The sequence below is a fragment of the Arvicanthis niloticus genome, chromosome 3, assembly GCF_011762505.2.
Source record: "Arvicanthis niloticus isolate mArvNil1 chromosome 3, mArvNil1.pat.X, whole genome shotgun sequence".
NCBI lineage: Eukaryota > Metazoa > Chordata > Mammalia > Rodentia > Muridae > Arvicanthis > Arvicanthis niloticus.
In genome coordinates, this window is record NC_047660.1 from 861542 (window position 1) to 884837 (window position 23296).

At 39.3% G+C, this 23296-nt stretch overlaps 1 protein-coding gene across 1 annotated transcript in view; it reads right to left on the reverse strand.

Moving 5' to 3' along the window:
- Itgbl1 (integrin subunit beta like 1) overlaps positions 1-23296 on the reverse strand; it is a 230950-nt gene that overhangs the window by 158273 nt on the left and 49381 nt on the right. The gene's annotated exons all lie outside the window — the stretch shown is intronic.

Below are 23296 nucleotides of genomic sequence, written 5' to 3' on the forward strand. Positions count from 1 at the left end.
CTGGTTTCAATTTCCAGAACTAATGTGAAATGCAAGACATGTTACTAATTGTGGGGTACCAGAGACAGGAGGATCCCTGTGGTTTGTGGACCACATAATTTAGCCTAATTGGTAACTTACAGGACAATAAAAAAATTCTGTCTCTGTAGGGATAAATGACATGCTTCAACTTGACACACCAAACCACCTTCTGTTCTCTATATGACATGAATATGCAGGCATGTGCATCTGCACCCATACAATCATGAGCATGTATATACACACATGCATGTGCACATGAGTACACCCTTATGTGTGTGTGTGTGTGTGTGTGTGTGTGTGTGCATGTGTGTGTGCATGTGTCTGTGCATGTGCATGCATGTGTGTGTGTATGTATGTATGTATGTATGTATACAGATTTTTTTAATTTTTAGATGATTAGGAAAAAACTGGCTCTGGATAAAATTTTAAGAAAATTTACATAGTCTAAATTCCAGCATATCAAATGAATACTAGAGAATTTTCTCAAATCTTGACTCCCTAAGGACTTTCAAGATATTTAAAAAGAAGTTAAACACTTAAGCTAAAGTTCCAAAATAAAGACATCCTTGCCAGGTGCCATTTTGTTTTCAAAGTTATGACCCTAACTCCAAGCATTCTTGGGAAGGTAGGGCCTCACCATATTGTGAGAACTAATGGAGTGTTATCATAAAATGTGTGGTAGAATCAGGGCATGTTCCCACTCTTCCATGTTACATGGGAATTATTGTACAGATTAACAAACAAAGTAGCTGGAAAGGTTAAGTTACTGAAGGGAAGCCTTAAAAGGCTATATCTGGTTTTTTCTTTTATCTCTGCTTCCTAGCCACCATGAGTTAAGAAATCCCTTTATTTATTATATGATCACTGGCTATAATCAATTCAGGAAGGCCAATCCAAGTGTAACAAAAGCATTGATATGTCTAGTGAGGAAGAGAAAAGGCAAGAGGAATATTACAAACAAAAGTTAGCATATTAAGGCAATAATCATGATTGTAATATTGTCTTCAAAAGTGCCTATATGCCTTCATTGTAAAACTACTAGGACAGTTGTTACACCTGTATCAAGGTCACAATAAATGGCACAATTCAAACTCTCTATTTGGACAATAGTTATTATTGAGAAAGTCTATGTCTTTTCAGACTCCTCTACACCCATGATATCTGGATTTCTCTGGCTCGTCAACACTATCTAATAAGCTTTGAATTGTCTTTTTGAGCTCTGATATCGTCCATCATCTTTATGATCTTTCTGAGCTTCTTGAATGCTCTTTTAGATTATATCCCTTTCACTCCTTAGAGACAGCCTTATTTGTTTCCAGAAGGATGGACAGCAGCAGGATCTAAGTTTCTGTCTTAGTGATCCTATGAGTTACAATATTCCTTCTCTACATCAAGCTTTTCCTGTAATGTTTCCAGCTTGCTATTGATGAGGCCTTTTGCTTCCATCCCTGTTTCCTCATAAATTGCTATCCACCTTTCTTCTGTATTCTCACACCCCTCTACTTTTTTTTATATTTTCTGTTAATGTAAAAGCACACCTGATTATTTCTCTAAGAAAATCTAAGATAAAAACAAAACTCTCTTGTCTGAGATACATGTAACTATTTCTCATGTCACCTTACTAAACAGGTTTCTGAAAGAATATCCTATACCTGCATTTTTCCTTCTTTCCCTTTATCTGTATCTATGTGTAGATGAGCAACAATTTTATCTCTTTCATCCATTACTTTAAGCACCAGCTCTTTGCAATGTTTACAGTGGCATCTGCGTTACAAATAGAGGCACAGTACTACACCTTTGCATGATTGCAAAATGCCAAAGATGATGCCATTGATCAGTAACCAGTTGTTTAAAAACAGAAAAGAAAACAAACAAAAAACTGATGTCCTCCCATCTTAGCTAGAGATAGATTTATAACATGTCTTCTGGCAGGCCTAAGAAAGACAGCCTTAAAGCCAGTAAACTTTGAAAAACTCCAAGAGGTTGTCCAGGACAAACAGGAAAACCCGTCTCAGTTTCTAGAACGCCTTACAAAGGCTTTATTGCAGTATACCAATCTGGACCCTGAAAATCCGGAAGGTAACCAACTCCTGATGACCTACTTCTTTTCCCAGAGCTACCCCGACATAAAAGCTAAACTTAGGCGATTGGAGAGGGGGCCCCAAGGTGTACCATGAGAGAGATGAGAAAGCCCGAAAACAAAAATACCATATGCTGGCAAAGGCTATCCGACCAGCCTCAGCTGCTACCCCAGACTCCTGGTCCCTGAAGACTCAGGGACCACCTGGCCCCTGCCATAAATGTGGTCAACAAGGTCATTGGGCGAGGGCTTGCCCCAACCCCAGCAAACCAAGGGGACCATGCCCCAGGTGCCACCAGAAGGGACATTGGGCTGTTGATTGCCCTCATGTTGCTCAGAACAGAGGGACATCACTCCCAGAAAACCCTTCAGCTGACCTTCTAGGATTGGCTATGGAGGACTGACAGGGCCCGAGCTCTCTCGATCCGACCACGCCTATCACTAGCTGGGAGCCCTGGGTAGATATTATGGTATGTGGAAAACCCATCTCCTTTCTCTTGGACACTGGGGCAACTTACTCGGTCCTGATGGAGTTTTGGGGACCCACCTCACCTTCGCGTTTTCCTATTGTCGGGGTAGGAGGACAACCTTACCTTCCTCACCAGACTCCCCCACTTAGTTGCATTTTTAGGGGTGTACCTCTCACCCATTCCTTTTTGGTAGTGCCTACATGTCCTGTCCCCTTATTGGGAAGAGATATTTTAGCCAAGTTGGGAGCTTCTATTTCCTTTGCTCCCCCAATTCGCCTAAACCCAAGCTCACCAGCAGTTCCTCTGCTCCTTCTTCTAGCCAGTCAACCTACTAACACTAACATGTTATTTCCCTTACCAGCTTCTCAGGTAGACCCCCGAGTTTGGGACATCCAGAACCCCTCTGTTGCTAAACATCATTCTCCTGTTGTCATCCAGTTACTGGACTCTACCAGGTACATCACCCAAGCTCAATACCCTCTCTCCCTCCAGAGCCTCAGAGGACTTAAGCCTATCATTTCTGACCCCTTAAGGAAAAAAATTCCTTCACCCTACCTCCTCTCCCTTTAATACCCCTATATTAGCAGTTAAGAAACCTAATGGTACCTATCGCCTGGTCCAAGACCTCAGACGCATTAATTCTGCAGTGGTTCCCCTCCATCCTGTTGTGGCTAACCCTTATACACTTCTTTCTACTATCCCCTCAGGGACCTCTCATTTCTCAGTCCTAGATCTCAAGGATGCATTCTTCTCTATCCCTCTAGATGCCCGATCACAGGACATATTTGCCTTTACCTGGACAGATCCTGACACCCACCTTTCTACCCAACTTACCTGGACTGTTCTACCTCAGGGATTCCGGGACAGCCCACACCTATTTGGCCAGGCTCTGGCTTCTGACTTGCTCTCTTTATCTCTCCCTAGATCTAAGGTTGTACTTTACGTAGATGATGTGCTTCTCTGTAGCCCCTCCCTAGAGATTAGCCAAGCTGACACTGCTGTTCTTCTAAATTTCCTTTCCAGTTGGGGCTACAGGGTCTCACCTTCTAAAGTCCAACTGTCTACTTCTCAGGTTACCTATTTGGGACTAACAATTACCCCAACCCACTAGGCTATTTATTACCTTAGATAGAAAGAATCTGATTCAGTCTCTAACTGTTCCTTTGACAAAGGAAGAGATTTTATCCTTCCTAGGAATGGCTAGCTTTCTGCGCTCCTGGGTTCCTTCCTTTTCCCTACTTTCTCGACCCTTATATGAAGCAGCATTAGACCCCACCCACGAACCTCTTCTCAAACCTGTTACTAAGCCCTTTCAAAGGCTCCAACAGGCTCTCCTTAAGACCCCAGCCTTACATCTCCCTGACCTGACTGGTCCTTTTTCCCTCTATGTAACTGAAAAGGAGGGGTTTGCCCTTGGAGTCTTAGGTCACCAACTGGGACCATCTTTTGCACCTGTAGCATACTTGTCAAAAAGACTAGATCTAACCATCCAGGGATGGGCACCTTGTATTCGTACCTTAGCAGCTGCAGAACTCCTTATTCGAGAGTCAAAGAAACTAACCTTGGGATCGCCCATAACTGTTCTCTCTTCCCACAACCTGTCACAGCTCCTAACTTATAAAGGCTTACAGACTCTACCTCCCTCCAGGGTTCTTTCTCTCCAGGTAGCCCTAATAGAAGACTCTACCCTCAGCTTTCAATCATGCCCATCTCTTAATATTTCCAATCTTCTTCCTCGACCTAATACTAACCACTCCCTATCTCACTCCTACACTGAGACTTTAGAGGAACTACTACCTCATCCTTCACACATACAGGAGGGCACATTGCCCCAAGCCACCTATACCTGGTATACAGATGGAAGCTCCTTTTTATTTGAAGGAGCCAGGAAAGCTGGCTATGCCATAGTGTCAGACACCAAGGTGGTGGAGGCACAGGCCCTTCCTGATCACACCACCAACCAACAGGCTGAACTAATAGCCCTTACCCGTGCCTTCCAGCTGGCACAGGGACAATCCCTCAACATCTACACAGATTCCAAATATGCTTTCCATATCCTCCTGTCCCATGCTGCCATCTGGAAGGAGCGTGGGTTACTTACCACAAAAGGAGGATCAGTAACTAATGCAAACCAAATTATGGCCATGCTAAAGGCCTCCCATCTCCCCACAGCTATTGGGATTGTCCACTGCAGATCCCATAGGACTGATGACTCTATTGTCTCCAAGGGAAACAACCGAGCTGATGAGGCAGCTAGAGCTGCAGCCCTTAGGGGCCTAGACTCATCTCACCCTCCCCAGGACATTCTTACACTGCAACCCATATCCCCACCTACACCCCCTGATACTCGTCAAACTCTGTCCTATCTTCACCAACTCTTTCACCCTAACAGCCAAGCATTGTCTCATTTTGTTAAGACTCACCTACAGCCTACTCCTGAGGACTTAAGTTTCTTAAAATCTATCACTGCTTCTTGCAGAATTTGTCAGATGTCAGATCCCAACTCCAGGTATCGTAGCACCCTTTTTCCTACCCACCAGGCTAGAGGTTCCCTTCCTGGAACTGACTGGCAACTTGACTTTACCCACATGCCCGCCGTCAAACATGTCAAATACCTCCTGGTTTTGGTGGACACCTTCTCAGGCTGGGTAGAGGCTTTTCCCACAACTAACAAAAGGGCTCAGACAGTCTCTGATGATCTCCTCTGAGAGATCATCCCCCGATTTGGCGTCCCAGCCTCCCTCCAGTCAGACAATGGTCCCGAATTTACTTCCCAGGTTTCTCAAATTGTATCTAAGGCCTTAGACATTCCCTGGCATTTTCATATTCCCTACCACCCTCAATCTTCAGGTAAGGTAGAAAGAACTAACCACTCTTTAAAAACCACTCTTGTTAAGCTGTCACAGGAACTTCATCTTGACTGGGTAAAACTTTTACCTCTGGCCCTTTTCAGGCTACGAGCTCTCCCCAAGCGGCCTCTCCTCATCTCACCCTTTGAACTCATGTATGGACGTCCAGTACTAACTCCTGGTCTTTCACCTAAGTGCTCTCTCCTCCCAGACCATCTATTCACCCCATTACTTTGCCACCTCCGTTCTCTCTTGTGGAACTTTGCTGATGGCCATCTACCTCGACCACACACTGTCTTCTGTCCACCACCTGTCAACATTGGAGACCAAGTCCTTCTCTCCCCTCCAGATCACTGGCCCTCACCCCTCTCTCCCAAATGGCAGGGCCCTTTTAAGGTAATTCTTGTGACCCCTACAGCTGCTAAACTTGAGGGACTCCCTCATTGGGTCCACTTGTCTCACCTCAAGCCTTTCATCCCCCCACCTAAAATCGACTCTTCATACACGTCGACTCTAACAGGACCGTGCTCTATTAAGCTCCAGAGGACTTTGAAATCACCCACCTTGCCCTCAATCTCAGAACATGAGACTCTACTCCGGCAGCCGAGTTCGACCACACTGGACTAGACATGGGTTTCTCATCCTCCCCTGCTGCTTGTCTCTATCCAGTTCAGGCCTTACATCTGAAGGTTCGAGGGTCAAGAGACCCCCACAGATTAAAAAAAAAAAAAAAAAAAAAAAAAAAAAAAAAAAAAAAAAAAACTCTTTCCAAACAGGGTCAGGAAACTGCTCCATAGCCGGGGGCCAAGAACCAGTTCAAGCTGCTATCATCTCTATATCCGTTACTCATCTAAATATCATGCTCTCTACACTTGCTTTCTCCTTGACCAGGTAGAAGATTATTGTAGAAACTGACCAGATGATTATGGGGGCTTCCCATATTGGTCTTGTCAGATACATATGCTAGGTCACAGACCAACCACTTCCACCAACACCACAAGACCTGGGAGATTCCAGCTGTGTTGCTTCAGAACCGATGAGGGCCAGATGTCCTGAAATGGTCTTCGCCGGCTTGTCCAGGAAGAATGCTGTTTTTAAGGAACGTGAGATCTCCAGCTCTAAGATTTTTTTTTTTTTTTTTGGAAAAAATCCCATATAAAAAACAAGATACTCTCTTTTATAACACCCTTTCTTGTCATCCTCCTGGTGTTATTATTTCTAACCAAATTATTAATCAGTTCCTGTTACAGGATTACCAGCCACTGTCCACAGAGGAACCTGATACACGTATCGACCGAGTGGACCCCGATGGTGAAAGCCAGCTACTCCCTACAATGGACTACGCCCCTACACAGCAGGAAGTAGTTTAAGAGACACTGCGCCCCAACTCCCGTTTCACCATCGACTTCCCCTCCACTTTTCTTCTCTTCTTTATAATAAGAAAAAGGGAGATATGTTGATATCAGGCTCCAAACTCAGTGATGTCACTTCTAGGCGACTCCCACATCGTTGCCAAGGCAACAGCCGCACACTCCCAGAATCCACCTGGCTACCTCACCTTTACCTGGGAGATACTACGTCACCGCCCATATAAAACAGGCAGGACCCCTGACTCGCCCTCTTAACCCCTTGCCACTTCCACCTACCTCTCCCCACCTTTGCCCTTTCCCCTGAATAAACCTCCTCCCCCCAACCCCCTTTGGAACCGCTTGGTCTGGAGTGGTCTATTCTGCAGAGCGGTCAGATTTCTTACATCTTTCTTACACTATGGATCCTGCATATTCTCTATCTCTGCTTCTTTCCTACTTTCATAGCTTCTTCCTTCTTTTTTATTTATCATTCGTTCGTTTACATCTCCAATGATCTCCCACTTCTCAGTTACCCCTCCACAAACCCCCATCCCACATCCACCCTCTCCCCCCTCCTTTTTGCCTCTGTGAGCTTGCGCCCCTTCCCCCATCCTCTCCCACCCCATTACTCCAGCATCCCCCTATGCTGGGGCATCAAATTTCCACAGGACCAAGGGCCTCCCTCCCATTAATGTCAGACAGGGTCGTCCTCTGCTACATATGTATCTGGAGTCATGGATCCCTCTATGTATACTCTTTGGTTGGTGGTCTAGTTCCTGGGAGCACTGGGTGGTCTAGCCAGCTGACATTGTTCTTTCTATGGGGTTGGAATCCCCCTCTACTTCTTCAGTCCTTCCTCCAGCTCCCCCACCAGGGTCCCTATGCTAATCATTGGCTCCAAGCATCCACATTTGCATTGCTCAGTTGCTGGCAGACCCTCCCAAGGAACAGCCACACCAGGTTCCTGTCAGCAAGCACCTCTTGGCAACAACAGTGTCAGTGTTTTGTGTCTGCAGACAAGATGGATCCCCAGTTGGGGTGGTCCCCCGATGGCCCTTCCTTCAGTCTCTGCTCCATTTTTTGTTCCAGTCTTTCCTTTAGACAGGAACATTTCTGGGTTAAAAACTTTGAGATGGGTGGGTGACCCCACACCTCGACTGGGGGCAGTGCCTATCTACTGGAGGTGATCTCTACAGGTTCTATCTGCTGCACATTTGGGCTAAAGTCATCCCTGTTGGCTCCTGGGAGCCTAGCCACTCCCAGATGCCAATTTCAGATGCCAGAGAAGCTTCTACTTTTTTAAACTTAGAAAATAAGCCACAAAACTTGATGTATGCAGCATTGAAGATTAAACAGGGAACCTCATTCATGGCAGGAAAATTCTCTACTAAATAAGCAACATAATCTACTCTTGTTATTGAAGTTCAGCTTTGAGATGGGAGCATCCAAGTGAGTGCTACCAAATTTCTTCCTCCTTTCTTTTTTTAAAATTTTATTTATTTATTACTTTTACTTATTCACTTTATATCCTACTCACTGCCTCATTCTGGTAACCCCCTGTAGGTAAAAATGGCTGGGGAACTGCAGGGTTCCTCTCTCCACGCTGTGTGTAGTTGGCTGGGAACGCTCTGGGTTCCTCCAGCTGGAAGTTAGGCCCGGCTGCTCACTAAAGGCTTTTCCATGGCTCCTCACGGCGCAGCCCCAACATACGAGGAAGTCCATGGGTTTTTAAGGGCTTTAATGTCATGGCAGATGTAGATGGATCTGGATGCACCCCCCCACCCCCAAAACCCAGGGCAGTCCTGAGTTAAATAGGGAGGGGAAGGGGGGGCTGGGGAGGAATGCTTAATTGGCTCCATCTTCTGGCCTTCAGGTACCTCATTAGTATGTAAATCTCTCTAGGGCCTGAGGCCTGTTTATCACACCCTCCACCTGTGTATGTGACTGAAGGGTGCAGGTTGAATGGAGATTAGACCTCCTGTCAGGAGCCTGGGTTCTGGGGGCATGGCCAAACTCACAACCCAAGAACCAGGATACCCTTCCACGACCGACAACCCCCTACCACAATTATTCCCATATTCCCCAACCGTTTCTCCTCTGAGATGGTAGAGGATGTCCTGAGTATTTCCCAACCCTGGTACATCAAGTCTCTGTGAGGCTAAGTGTTTCCACTCCCACTGAGGCCATACAAGGCAACCCAGCTAGAAGAACATGTCTGACCTAGAGGAAACAGCTTTTGGGATAGCCTCTACACCAGCTGTTCAGGACCAACATGAAGACCAAGCTGCACATCTGCTACATTATGTGTGGGAAGGCCTAGGTCCAGCCCCTGTGTATTCTTTAATTGATGGTTCAGTGTCTAATGCGTCCAAGAATCAACAGGGGTGACTCACAACATTGGGGATATGGAACCTGAAGAGGCCACCTCTTCAGGAACCAGGCAAGAACCCTAGTGAAGCAATAGAGACACTAACCTGTCCACAAACTTTCAACCCAAAATTTATCTTGTCTACAAGAAATATAAGTACAGGGGGATAGAGCAGAGACTGGGGGAATCATCAACCAATAACCAGCCCAAATTGAGACCCACCCCATAGGCAAGCACTTAACACTATTAATGATACTCTGTTATGCTTTTAGACATAAGAAAGAAAAGAAAGAAGAAAGAAAGACAGAAAGAAGCCTAGCATGGCTGTCCTATGGAGAGGCTCTACTCAGCAGCTGAGTCAGACAGATGCAGACACCCACAGACAAACAGTGGATGAAGCGTGAAGACTCTTATGGAAGAATGGGAGGAAGGATTGAGGGCCCTGAAGGGAATAGGAACTTCATAGGAAAGCCAACAGAATCTTCCTCCTCCTTTCTAAATATTGTGTCCACAATGCCTAATGTGAACATGACACTCTTTCAGTTTGATGGTCAGTAATATATATGATCAAGACTTAGTGTTTGTATTTATTTTTATCTTCTAATTAAAAGCTTTAATGCATTTAACATTTATTTAACAACAAATAAAAATAACAACCCAGACATGAATATTTCTCAAATTTCTGAGGAAAAGACAAAAGTCTTCACAGAAAACTTAAGAAATCATGGAATAATTTAAAGTCTGCTTTATTGTGAACAATGTCACAAGGTTGAAAAGAAATTATTACTTGAACCTTTGTTTTGTTGTTTTGGTTTTGGTTTTTTTTTTTGTTTGTTTGTTTGGTTTGGTTTTGGTGTTTGGCTTTTGGTGGGGATGGGGTGGTGGTAATGATGGGTTTTGTTTTTAGAATTTTTTTCTTTGAGAAAAAAAGAAAATCTTAACAACTTTGTTAAAACCATTCCAATAGCAGTCAGTAATGGACACCAGCAAAGATGAGACTGGCTTTTCCATGTGTAAAAAAATGAAAGCCAGCATTTGTTTAGAGGGATAGATTGTGGCAGAGTTGTGACAGAGTAGTGACAGAGACAGCCAGATAAGTGGAATCACCATTCTTGCATTGCTTCAAGATTTTGAAATTTGACTACAAACATATTGGCACTAAAAATAATACATTATTGTGCTAGTCAGCTTTCAGAAGATGCATTCTTTTAACTAGAAATGTGTCTCTGAGAAAATATGTCTCTAAGAAAATACAAGATGTGGTGGTAGTGTGGTAAGATCAGCTACACATTGATTTTGACACATGACCACTGGGAAATGACACCCAGTTATGTGTTGTTGTGGAGTTTCTTGGGTTTTTTTTATTCCAAATAATCTTAGGTCAGTTATATGACATGCACTTAAATAACTGTGCAATAAAATACATAATATTAACAGTGATGGCTGACTGCTCCTAGATTTCCACAAATTATTACAGTCTTTCTAATGCTGGTGAAATGCTATCATTTTGACTCAAAATGTTTCTCAGTCCTTTTACTAAATTTAAACAACATTTTAGAAAACATAACAGTTTGCAAAGTTAAAATTCAAATTTATTTTTCATGTGCTTCATTCATGTTGTAAGCCCATGTTCAGACAAAACTTTTATTTGTACAACTGCTTTTCTTTTCTCACTATTATCTTAAGTACTAGGGACTGAAAAGATTGCCAACAGAAATACTATTCACCAAACCTGGAGTTGGCTTATTCCTTATGATCTATGAAATTCTCATTGTAGAAAGAAACAATAATATGCAATCAATGCGCAATCGATGCCTATATACATAGATACGAATTCCAAAACTTTATGTTAAAATATATTTTGAATCTACTAAAATTAGTGAAGTACCTATTAAACAACATATGTCTAAACTTCCTTTTTTTTAAAACTTGCAATGAACAAACAAACTACATGTCAGATACTATACTGGATATTCACAAAAGCTAAATTAAGTAAAAAATTACTGGAAGTGATTTTATGTACCTATTTACTATTATGTCTTTAAAGGACTCAAATGCTACTGTATCATTAAAAACTAACATTACTTCAAATATTAATTCCAAGGATAAACTTGAAATTAAAAAAAAAAATGATTCTTTAAATGGAAATGTGTACCTAAATTAAGATGTGTATTTTATCTAGGTGCAGTAAAATAATATGAAAACTTTAGAAACACTCAAAAGCACTAAGAAAATACCTATTTTTAAGTAGTGTAGATTTAAAGCACCATTGAGAAAGTGAATATCTGGCCACTTCCCAGAGACGACAACATTTCATCTCTCTTCCAGAACATTCCTTTGAAACAGCACAGTATTGAAACTATAAAAAGCAGGCATGCTTTGATAAGTATTTAACAACTGATTAAGTGAATGAATATTAATGATCATCAAAAACATTAATAGAAACTTCAAACTACCAAGAAGATAATTTTAGTTCAGGGAACAGGAGCAGCAATATCAAATACCATTTATTTTCTTTTATCTGATAACTTTTGAAGTCACTTTTTAATTACACAGAGTAGTGTTGAAGCTTTCTGCATAGAACCAACTAATTTTCAGTTTGCATATTTCCGCTAAATTTAATGAATTTGAACACCATTAAAAGTTTCTTTCTAAGATTTATTGCAACTTCTCTAGCAGTTCCAATATGAAAGCAAGACTACAGTAACAAAACAAGAAGAATAAAAAAGAAGATAACTTCAGCATAATTTCAAACATGTGATTGCCACATCCACTTTAGCCTGTTCCTGAAAAACTGACTGAGATGACATAGGAACAAAAGGTCATAAGAGTTTGTCTTTCCAAATTCATTATTTCTCTCTTGAAATTTCTTATGACATCTATGATTCTTAAAAATTGTTTAATTTTTAAAAATTTGGTAATGGAATAAGGTTTTAAGTAAAGAGGCAGAAAATCTTAGGAAATACAAATTTAAGACAACTTCATTTTAATTACAAATAGATATGCCTAACTTGTATAAACCCCATTTTTTTCAACAAAATCCTTTCTTAAAACAGTTTGTGCAATTGTAATTATTACTGGCTCAAGCTTTTGTGGATAGTACTTAAGTGATAAGATAAATATCAAACCATAAATCTATTAGATGCAAATTATAAAGCAATAATCCCAAAATATCAATCATTATAGTCAACACAATACAGAATTTTACCTTTAAATAATAAAATCCACATATGACTATGTTGTAGTAATTATTTAAAAGACAGTCAGCAAGCAAAGCTGACTGTCTAGGCTGAGGCGGCTCTGCCTAGATCAGAGGCCATGTTCCCATGCAGCTAGAAACAGCCAGCCAGAGACATCAGCCCTGCCCCCACCAGGAGACGCCAGTGTGAGAGATGGCTCTGCCAGTCTTCCATGCTGTCTCTGCAAGGCTGGGCATTGCCCCGACCATCCTACCAACCACACGGGCTTGGTACAGATGAGACTCTAATGCTTAGATTATCCAAAGGCTTATATATTTGGTAAAGATCAATAACAAGATGCCCATACAATCAAAAGTGTAACCCAATACCCAACCTAGATATTCCAACTAACTTTGACTGGAAGAGACACATCTACATCCGCCTCCATGTTCACCTCTCTCTCTCCTTTCTGTTTCTCTCTTAGCTCCTCCTCTTCCTTCTCCTCCTCCTCCCTTTATTCCTCTTCTTCCTCTCCTTACTCCTCCTACCTTAGCTCCTCCTACATGACTATATTTCAGCTCAATGCAAGGACTGATTTCTCATACCTTCAGCTGCTTAAGAACTAAGAAGGAAGGTAATCTTCTTTGTTTTGAGACATAGCAGTGCCCAGGTTCAAAACTATTTGGTCAGCTACTTTAAAAACACCTATACAAACAGTTTACAGTAATTTAATTCTTTGTTTCATTCTTCAGGTCAACAGATACCCATATGGGGTGCAAATAACATATGAGATTTGTGTTAGGCTCTCAAAAAAGTGATGACTCATGTCATCACTCATATACCCTGGGTAACTGTCCCTATATCCCATACACTGTACTACAAAAAAAAAAAAAAAAAAAGGAAATGGAGAATGAGATGAAGCAAATTTGTATGAGTGGTGATAGCTATTAAAATCAATTTGTCTAATAATATTTTTCTGAAAGTTTGATGGTGTCTATTCTAGGTATCTAACTTTCTAGGATTTAGATCACATCTGAATCAGTAAACAATAAGAATAAAGACTTCATGTTTCAGATATTTTAAGAAAAACTTTTTGTTTGAAAAATGAGGCTGTACTGAGTTCTCTATTCTATCTCTCAACAATAAAAAGGACTGAAATGGTTTAGAGATGGCTTGGTTGATAAGTACCTTCTACATGAACATGAACACTGAAATTGGATCCTCAAATCTTACCTAAGAGCCAGGAAGTTTGATACGTCTGTAACCTAGTGCTGAGGGAGCAGGGGCAGGTAGATCCCTAAAACTCACTGACCAGCTGGCCTAGCCAAATATATAAGCTACAAATTTATAGAGAAACTGGTTTCAAAACCAGAAGGTGAAGAGCAATTGAAGAAGACGCTAAAGTCAATTTCTGGTCCACACACACACACACATATGTTCACAACACACATGTATTCATGTGTATGAATGCATACATACACACAAAAGGAGTGAATTATTTCATTTATAAAATAAGTCTTAATGGGGCAATATGAACTAATTACATATATAAACAGACATATCAATGACATTAATTATACTTTGAAGGATAACCTTAGTAGAAAGAATTTTCATCAGAGGCAGAACATAGCTGTTCCCATCTTCAAAGCATATGCAGGACAGGTCATTTAATTTGCAGTGTGAAAGAGGGCTGGTTTTAAGCTGAAAACTGTTTTTCCCCTTAATCTCATTAGGAAGGTGTACATTAATCACACTTAGCAGCAGTGAAAATGATTCTGCCACTGTCTCTCTTTCGCCCACGCTAAACCAGGGAGCATCAACTCATTTGGCCATCATCCATAGCCCTCGCAGCCATCACGCTCTACCCTCCACAACAGACTCAGTCTGAGGCACACCAAGTGAATCTGGTAGAGGAATCATTGTGGTTCACACAGCAGTTGCTAAGGGCAGCCCGTCCTTTCTACCAGCTGGTCTTGAGTCACTGGAAGTGACAAAGTGATTCTGTGACAAAATTTGGGATCACTATGATGAAGCAATATATGAACACATGATGCTATTTTCTTCTTACAGTTACAAACTTTCAAGAAACCCTCTGATGCTCATCCAATCTAAGTGCCAAGTATTGTCATGAGAACAAAATAATCAATCCAACACATAATCCACTAGTGAATAAGCAGCGTCATAGCTTGACATTTTAGAGGTCACCTGCATTAACAGGAAGCATATGATTTTCTAACATGAAAAACAAGCAATGTTGGATTAGCCCAACTCCAGAGTAGAAGATTCACTGTCACTAAAAGTATATAGTAGTTTAGTCACAGTAAGTCACCTAGAGACTAAAAGCTCATTAATGTGATATTCACTTAGCAAAAACATTTTCAGCTTCCAATACTGTGGGTGGTAAGCTACACTTCGGGACATCATCTGAGCCAACACCAAGCTGAGTTCTTTTTAAGAGGATTTGGCTATTGTGCCAAGGAGAAGACAAAGTCTTGGGAAGAATGAAAATGTTACCTTGTCATCCAGGCCTGGCTTTCTCTCTTAGAAATAGGTAGTTTAGAGGTATTGACAGATGACTAAAAACCTTTAAAATGTAAAATTGGTTGCACAAGAAATCTCAGATCTCACAACAATCATTTATTTCAAGGAAAGGGAACCTAGGACCATGAGTTTCGTTTCATTGGACAGCTGTTTATTAAGCAAGAGAACAGAATTGTTTCCACTGAGGGAGAACTTTAAGCTTGCAAAAGAGGAAAAACATCCCTGAATGGCCTGAGATAAAGCTGCTGAATTAAAAGGATATGCACACATAGATATCCTTTACTGCACAATTAATTCTATGTGCAGCTACATAACCAAGACTTTTCTTCTCTGAAGTTACTGTTTTTTCCTAACTCAAGACCCCACCAGTCTTGTTGCTCCTTTTTTCCATTTACTCACCTGCATCAATAAGAAATAAATCTCCCTTTGTCTGAGATTCTGACTTCAGCAATATAACTCTCATAATTTTTGTAGAATACAAACATGAGTATAAAACTCCTGGTTTGGTCCCGACTCTCACAACTACACAACTACACAGATGAAACACAGTAGACACTGGCAAGGAGCAGACATTCGGGAAATATTGCTCACTGAGTATACCTTTGTCTACGTCCTACTGATGAGAACCATCAATTGAAGAATTCTCTAAAATCCAGATGATTGGTCCCTCTGCTACAAATCTTCCTGCTTCTCAGAAAGCATTTACTATTGTTTAACTTTCTTAAATCATGATGAAATGTGAGTCTTCACACAAGGATCCAGTTACTGCTTGAAGCTAAACTCAAACTCTTTCATTATTCCCATTGAGAGTACAGAGGTTATAATCTCTAGAATGAGGACAATGGAAGCAAAAGGTTAAAACAGTATGAACACTCTTTCTGTTCTCCCTTTTCTACCCTCCCCCACTGCCTCTGGCACTTCTTGTTCCTAATCCTTTTATTATTATGCCATTTCCTTCCTGGAAAGTAACTAGTCTCTGAAGTCTTTATCAGCACAGTACAGATGCGCTTATGCTACGAATTTTGATCACACTTTGCCATGGACTACACTGAGTCTACCTAGTATCCATATGTGGAAGACTGCCCTCAATATAACTATCTATGAAGACAGACTTTGAGGTGGAAAGTAAGACTAAATGAGATCACAGGTGGAATTCCAATCTGAAAGAACTGGTGTTTTTAAAAAAGAAAGAAGATAGCAGAGCTTTCATTCTTTTCATATCATACAGAAGTGAGCAGGTGAGGACATGGGAAGTACCATCTGCAAGCCAACTCAGAGGGCACCAGAGGCTCCAACTCAAACCCCCAGAGCTGAGAGGAATGACATTAAGTCACATCGTATGTTAGAAGAAAAAATAACATGTGTGGGAAGTCAACCACCCTGAGTAAAGTACAGCATTTGATTTGGGGCATTGTATTTGAACTAATCACAGATTAATAATGTCCAAAGAGGCTCCTAGTTGTCCTTGTGGCCTCATAAAAAGAAGATTTCTGGATTCTATCCCCAGAGGATGTGAGGTCTTCTGATTAGCTTTTGTTAAATCCAGCTACTTTAGACCCTGCCTGTTGCCAACTTGATCTCATTTGCTCTTTCCCTCTCCCTCTACCCCATCACCAGTGTTCTTTGTTTTGTTTTCTATGACAAAATCAAGGTCCTTGGCCTCTGCAGGCACCTTCTGCCCACCCTGTTTAAATTGCATCTCACCTCACCTCAGAGCAACAGCCCCTATTTTTGCCATGTAATGTTCATGTTTTGTTTGTAACCATATTTAACATACAGTACTTTTGGATTCTTTTGAATTCATTGACTGCCACATTGTAATGAAAGCTACAGATGAGGAAAGAATTTTAACACTTCTATTTGCTACTACTTCTTTTCCTAGAATAATGCCTTGGAATGAATGAATGGAAGAAATAAAAAGTGGATAAATGAGGAACAGCTTTGCAATGTGATCTCCAGCTAACCAAACACTACTTCCTTCTACTGGTTCAAAATTCTGTATGTACTTCAGAGTCTACCTGAAGTTTATAATATACCACATAATATCTCATTCTATCAGACTTTATTGTTCCTTCATTTAATCACTCTTGTTTTATTACTGTGAAAACATTATATCTGGTGTTAAGTTAATTTAAGATATAAATTGGCCACAAAAGGCTTGTCCTCCCCACCTGAAGGAAGTGTCACCTTTTTTATGAATACATTACCCACAGCCACTTCCTTCTCAGGGTATTTCCCCCAAGTGCCTGATTAGATACCCACATTGTCCTTTACATACACCGTGTCTCCAAATACCTCAGGACCAATTGGTTTTTAATGCACCCACTGCTCTCACTCCTTGTGCTTGGTCATTCCAGGGCAGCACTTACACTCTCCTCTTATGTGTGCTTTCCTTTCTAAATAATTCCTCATAAATCCCTTGATCCAGTGAGACAGACTTATGATATTCCACATCCTGTTTTGTTCCTCATAGAATGAACAGTATAGCCTTTAAGCCCATGATTAGTTACCATTGCTTCGATGGAATCACCCCAACAATGGAAGATGGATATCGATAGGGTGGTTGGTATGTTTCCAGCCAGGATTATTTCTTCCATTTTTATCCATAAAGAACACAGGCTTTGTCTATAACTCACTCCTATTGCACCCATTTCAAGGACTTGGTCTGAAATTTTCCAACTGCACAGTTAAACAAAGCAAATGCTGCTCACAGGGGTGTTAAAAAAAAATGAAGGCAACAGTTGCATCTGAAATTTTCATTTGCACCAAACATATTGACATCTCTGGCATATTATTTGCTTATTTGATAAGAAAATATTATAACAAAATTTCACAATAAATGTTGAAATTATTATATTTATATTTATTTATAAATATATATTTATTATATTATATTTATGTTTTTCATATCACTAATGTAGAATATATGCATAAAATGAAGTAGAGAGAAAAAGAAAGTGAGCTTTGGAGTTTAAATCATGGGCACTATTTAACAAATTCTTTTTTTACTGTTTTTTTTTTTTTATTATTTCATTGTTATCAATCTAAGCTTAATACTTAAGTATGCAAGCACACACATGCATAAGCCATTATCTCATGTTCACAGGCTGTGCTTTATACTTGTGACTTTGGTTACAGTCTGAAGTTTTACTATAGCCGGAGTAGACGGAGATGGTCACATGCAACACTAATGTGGAAATGAAGTCTCCCTTGCATCCTATTTGCTAAATCAGTATCACTATCATCATAACCATTATCCTCATCAACAGATCATCACTTAAAGCAGGTACTCTGCTTGATGCTTCTCACAGATTGTCTCATTAATCCTAAAAATATCCAGAAGTACCTACTCACATATGTCCCATCAATCCTAAACTAAGCTACCAAATAAAGAAGCTGATATTATTTACTCTTTGCATTTAGAAAGAGAAAACTCAGTTGTGTACCCAGATTGACATTATCAGGAATTGAACTTTCATGTTTCTGATTCCAAACTTTGTGTTTATTCTTTTAATTCCTAGGGGAGGGCACTCTGTACTGTATAATAAAGCAACTGTTCTTCATGTATTGCTAGTTGAGTTTAAATTAATTGATCTAATAAAAATTAAAGCTTCAATTACTTATTTGCTGTGTCTTTATTCCAAGTGTTCGCCAGGCTTCCATCCTGTACAAATACAAACATCCCTACCACTCACAAAGCTCTAGCAAGCAGACTCAGGTTAGGGCATGGTCAGACTAGCACAGCATCTAACTTGGGTATCAAAACATTTGTATGGAGACCTGGCCACTGCTTTTCATATCCTATTCAAGTATTTACTTCCAAAATGTGTCCAAGCTTTGGGTATTGGAGCATGTAACTAATAACCACTCTGTACAAACATATAATATACTTTGTACACAAACAGACTTTTGTACATTATCCACACCAAATATAGAATTAGAATATTATTTGTCAATGGTGGTTTTTATGACTACAGTTCTTGAACTTGGTTCACTCTGTAAGCTTAATCACCTAGTAAGCTTAAAAAATTAGTGATGTCTGGTTCAAACCAGCTATTCATATTTAGTTAGCTTGGGATGTATCCATTGCTCTCAGACTTACAGATCACAAGCAAATGAGTGTCATTTGCAAACAAACAAAAGTGTGTGTGTGTGTGCGCTCACACACATGTGCACATGTGCACACACACACACACTCACAGGAAATGACATGCATCTACGATTTTCACAACTTCACAAGATCTCTAACTACCCTGGATGGCTCTAGAAACATGTGCTTATTGGATCGGAGATTGGGTGATAGACTCTCCCTTCATCACTGTTTCTTTGCACTGGGAATTTGGGTTTTTTGGTCTTTTGATTGATTCATAAATACCCATCATTGCCAGGGCCAGAAAGGGGAAAGGGTAGTAGGTTGGTAAATTCTAAAGTAGTCTTCTCACACCCAGAATGAGTAAGAAGAAAAATCACATTTCTCCTAGGCGACCAAGGGAACATAATGTCTGCTGAAAGAATATTGGCAATAGAAACCTTTGCAAATAAACCTTAGGAGATTATTTTGAGCCAAAGCACATTTTCTGCCAATTGAATTTCAGATAATGTGAGTAGTAAAATATCTTCTCTCTAAATGGTAAACACATACAATTGGAACAGTGTCTAAACATCCTGAAGTTCAAAGCTGAACCAGAAACATTGAGATTGTATGTCACTTAGCATGAAATCATTTAGAAATATTAATTAAAACATTTTAGGGTATTAATTCTAGGTAATACAAGCTTTAAAATAGTATTAAAATCATTAATATTTCTCTGAATGAAATTACCTACTCCAGAAACTAATTTGATTTTGAAAACATCTTTTTAATTTTATTTTTATTTTTAAATTATTTGTGTGTGTGTTTCTGTGTGTATGTGCGCAGAGGTAAGATCCCCTGGAACTGTAGTTACGAAGGATTATGAGTATGCATGTTTACTCTGGGAACCCAACTCTGGTATTTTACAAAAATAGTAATGCACTCTTAACTGCCAAGCTATAACTTCATCCCCAGATTAAAAAGCATAAAATAAAATGCAACTTGTGGTATAGTATATATCTCATCACTAGCAATATTGTTGGTTTTTTAAATCATGTATGCTGCTGCTCATGTTTTTAACTCGACACAAGTCATCATCTTTTAAAGTACTTAGGTGATAAGTGAAATGTTTTGTATTTCCTTTGAACAGAAACAGACACATTTCTTGGTGAACATTTTCAAATAAAAATCCCAGTGAATCACAGGGACAGGTAGACTAGGTCAGTTCCCAGATGACTATGAGTGAACAAATGCTATTTGAGTACAAAACCCAACTTCACAGTATGATGATTTTATATTCATGTTTCCATCAAATTTGGTAATTTAAAACAAAGTACTGGAGTGCTTCTTAATCACCACTGTCTCGTGAACAGAAAGCAATACTGGGCTGGAAAACGTTTTGAAACAGAGGAAGCCTGCAGGAAAACCACCATTTGAAAACCCAGTTTAAAACGGAATTCAAATAGTGCTTCAAAATTGTTTCCATGAACACAAGATGCATGGGATCTGCTCTCATGGTATTTTCTTTATCTAAAGAAGAGCACAATCAATAATTCTCAGACCAGAGCATAATAGATAAAAAAGGACAGATTGTTTTATTTTTTTTCTATAATACAGTATTTCAATCATACAGTCAGGAAGGCAACATCCAGGTGCGGGTGTATAATTAGTTTTAAAGGGATCTCCATGTTGTTACTTTTCTTGGTACACATTTAAATGCAAAAATAAGAATGTATGTTAGGGCAATTTTAAAAGGCAGAGCAGCTATCTTCCATTGAAGTGAAAAGGCAGAGCAGCCTTTTGAAGTGATAACCGAATACAGCTTATAGAGCATCTCAGAGATCAATCTGATGACTCATTTGAGTAGATTCACCTGGATTTTAAATGTTCCTAAAGAATCTTGCTTTTAAACTTTGTTCTGAAAAATGTATGTTTATTTCCCTTTGTTGTGATGCCTAGTCTCTTCATCATGATAGGATTCCACTGTGTAGGAAACACTACAGAAAGTGTTTGGGTTGCCAAGGTTAGACAACATTTCATCTATTCGTAAGACAAATGGCAGGTGCAATTTCTACTTCTAGAGTTTTCCTTGTAACAGAGACTGCATTAACTTGCCAGTGCAGAACCAGTGAGAAGGGCTACAGAAGCAAAATCTCTGTTGATCTCTGTGTATATATTAGTTTGTGGCATCGCTCCTCTTGTGACCAATATGCCCACAGAAGAACAGTTGGCACTCTTATTCTATGACATTCTGAATCATACCTCTTTACCCCCAAATAGGCTTTGAATTGCAAAAGCATTTAGCATTATAATGACGGATTTCCTATACTTTACTCTGAAAAATAAATACAACCACATTACTCTAACCACAATCAGTTCTGCTTCGTGTCATTTGTTTATAAATTATAAAATATAGATGTAGATTCTTGTTCACTTACATAAGTAGTTAAAGTAGGGAGTAAGCAGTCATTAAGTATAGTAACTACAGAGCTTGCAGACACTGAGATAAAATTCAACCACACAATTTAATTACTTTAAGTTTGCATACTAAAAGCATTTTTGCATAAAGGCAGAATAGTTTTAGTAAATACACTCCACCACCACCACCACCAAATAAGGTTTGTAGTATAAATTACAATACTTCTCATTCAATAGTGAACTTTCTATTAGTAGTACTTGCAGTTTGATACTTAGATGGAAGGGTTATGAGAGCCCTCTGGTGGCCAATATTAAAGTGCTTTCTGGTATAGGCCGAATTTCCCTAACATGGGGGTCTGGGAGCCCAGGGGCTAGAAAGAATGGATGTCCCCAGGGACAGACAGTGGAGTGTATATATCATACCGTATTCTTCCATTTCTCAGGAAATGTACTCAGCAGTTAGGTCAGGAACAAAATAATCTAAATTCATATATAAAATAAGGCGTTAAAAAAGATAGCAAGAGGGTTAAAATTTATATATTAAATGGGGTAGGTTTTAACAAGAGCAAAAAGATAAAAGTGGAACTTACACAGTAATTGCAGAGTTAATTACTAATCAATGCAATTGTTTTTATTAGCATCATTTTTTTTTCACAGGGTCTCACTGAGGTGTCCGGTCAAGCCTGGAACTCTCAGAGATGTGCCTGCCTCTGCCTCTGCCCCACACCCAAGTGCTAGGATTAAAACTGTGGTCCATCACACCCAGCTGTGCCATCATAACTTTTGAATATTGTTAATATCTCTTAGGAGAGGGGAACAAGAGTGAATATAGTCAAACTATATTATATACATGTGTGACATCATAATAAAATCCATTATTTGTATGATTAATATACAAAAAATAAAATAGATAATTTAAAAGATAATATAATGCATGACACAAAGCAACATGAAAACAAAAGACCTTAGAAAACAAATTAACTTAAAATAATTTTTAAATAAAAATATAATAATTACATGTGCATCATTAAAGAGCACCTTGCTGACCTGGAAAACTTCATGCACTTTCAGAAGTATTGTTTTCCATGGGAGATATTTATATTCCCTGGGTTATTAAGTCACAGCATTTTTAATGATGAAATTTAACATAATTTGAACAGATGCTGACATTTGAAACATCTTCAAATCCAAATCCCTCCATTCAATCCAGCAATGAATATAATCATGAAGCTTTCTACAACCAACCATCTCCTCATATAACACAAAAGTAACATATGGTGGAATAATTAAGTTATAATTTATTTTGTTTCTAATTGTATAGCACCACATGAAAACAGAGTATTTGTTAAATATTAGAAGCACCTTAAATCTCACCATGAAAACTAATAACTGATAATGAAAGAGAGTTCCAAGTTAAGGCATTAATTTCATGTGATTAAATTCACACTGGAAAGATGAATACTATATATAGTAGTGTGTGTGTGTGTGTGTGTGTGTGTGTGTGTAATGTGTGTTTTTATGTATCTTTCTTAGTCATAGCAGAAAAATCAATTATTTTTACACTACTCATTAATACACCATGCTTTGAGATCAGAACTATTTTTTATATGTAAGATGTTTTCTAACATCATTTAACCTAGAAATATTATTAGCCCCAAATAATGACTACAGACGTGAGTAATATATCCTTATTAAGAACTCATTACTGTAGGTCAATTTGAGAACTTGATTTCACAGGGTCAATGGTTCTTCATTAATTTAAAGTATAATTATGAATGGCCATATTAAAAGATTTAGACTTACAAGAGAATTATAGAGGCAGAGGAATTCTAATTACACTCTGTCTGCTAATTTTGATTATATAAAAACAATTTTAGGAGACTATTGTTTCTACTTTTAAGATATATTGTTCTTTACAAATTATAAGAAACTTAAAAAGAAATTTTTGA